Here is a 1,649-nt window from a genome sequence, read left to right on the forward strand (position 1 = left end):
GGCAAGAGAATCGCTTTAGCCCAAGAGTTTGAGGTTGCTGTGAGCTGTTATGTCATGGCACTCTACTGAAGGCAACAAAGTGAGACTCTGTCAAAAGAAAACCAAAAAGAAAGACCAACCTTGATGTGGTGGTGGGCACCTGTAGTCCAAGCTACTCGGGAGGCTAAGACAGGAGGATCACCTGAGCCCAGGAATTTGAGGTTGCAGTTAGTTAACTATGATCACACCACTGCATTCTAACCTGGGTGATAGAGGAAGACTCTGTCTCTTTTTTTTTTCTCTTTCTCTTTTTTTTTTTTTTTAAGTTTTTTAGTTTGAACTACCATAAGGAATTGAATGAAAACTCATACTCTAGATTACTTACTGTATCTGTAAAATAAACTACGCTGTTCTATTGTTTTGAACTCTCTTGAGTACACTGTACTTGGAAATGGTTCCCTTTGGCTTTGCTTTCTGCCTTCTGAGCCAGAATTACTTTAGTTCATAGAAAACAGAGAAGCTTTTGCCCTCAGAAGGAGTGGTAAGCTGATGTTCTCAGTCTCTCTGGGTATTTTCCTACTGATATACTTCCCACAATATTAAGCCTTTGAAAACTGTCTATCAATGCAGGAATCTAACTGGCTGGAATCAGGCCTTTATACTTCATGTTTTCCCAGGTTGCAACTTTCTGTCCCTATACTACATGACATGCAAGGAAAAGATTCTATTTCTGGTACATTACCATGTATAGCATCTTCAAGTATAAAAACAGCTCTAAATTTGGAATATACCTTGCTTTTGGAGCAAAAGGGGAAATTAATGAGGCAGCTAGGCTTCCTGTCAGTGGAAAGGGTGCTTCAGCACCTTACATGAATTCTTCATTAGAGGAGTTAATAAACCCTTTCTGTAATGGCCAGACAGCAAATAATTTTAGTTTTGTGGACTATATGGTCTCTGTTGCACCTAAGGGTGTCTGTGTTTCAATAAAACATTTTATAGAAACAGCAACTGACTTGGGAAGCTGAGGCAAGAGAATCACTTAAGCCCAAGAGTTAAGGGTTGCTATGGGCTGTGATGCCACAGCACTCTACCGAGGATGATACAGTGAGACTCTATCTCAAAAACAAAACAAACAGCAGCTGGACTGGTGTACAGGCTATAGTTTGCTGGCATCCTGCTCTATGGGATTATCATCAGAAGTTAATAATGCTTTATCCTGGCTCGGTGCCTGTGGCTCAAGTGGCTAAGGTGCCAGCCACATACACCTGAACTGGCAGGTTCGAATCCAGCCTTGGCCCGCCAAACAGCAATGATGGCTGCAACCAAAAAAACAGCCGGGCATTGTGGCAGGTACCTGTAGTCCCAGCTGCTTAAGTAATCCTCATGCCTCAGCTTCCCAAGTACCTGGGACTATAGGCATCTGCCACAATGGCCAGCTAGTTTTTTTATTTCTAGTTGTGACAGAGTCTTTCCTATCAGGCTGATCTTGAACTCCTGAGCTCAAGCAATCCACTGGAGCCACTCCTGTGCCTGGCCAGTAATGTGTTTCTTGTCCTAGATGTGTAATTTGCCATAGGATAGGCTGGATTAGGCTCGGCGCCTATAGCTCAACCGGCTAAGGCGCCAGCCACGTACACCTAAGGTGGCGGGTTCGAATCCCCAGCCCGGAC

The 1,649-nt window shown here is 43.7% G+C and overlaps 1 protein-coding gene across 2 annotated transcripts in view; it reads left to right on the forward strand.

The window, feature by feature from the left end:
* Nucleotides 1-1,649, forward strand: part of FAM222B (family with sequence similarity 222 member B) — an 81,387-nt gene that overhangs the window by 67,306 nt on the left and 12,432 nt on the right. The window lies entirely within an intron of this gene.

Source organism: Otolemur garnettii, unplaced genomic scaffold (genome assembly GCF_000181295.1).
Source record: "Otolemur garnettii isolate 467f Iridium unplaced genomic scaffold, OtoGar3 scaffold00112, whole genome shotgun sequence".
Taxonomy (NCBI): Eukaryota; Metazoa; Chordata; class Mammalia; order Primates; family Galagidae; genus Otolemur; species Otolemur garnettii.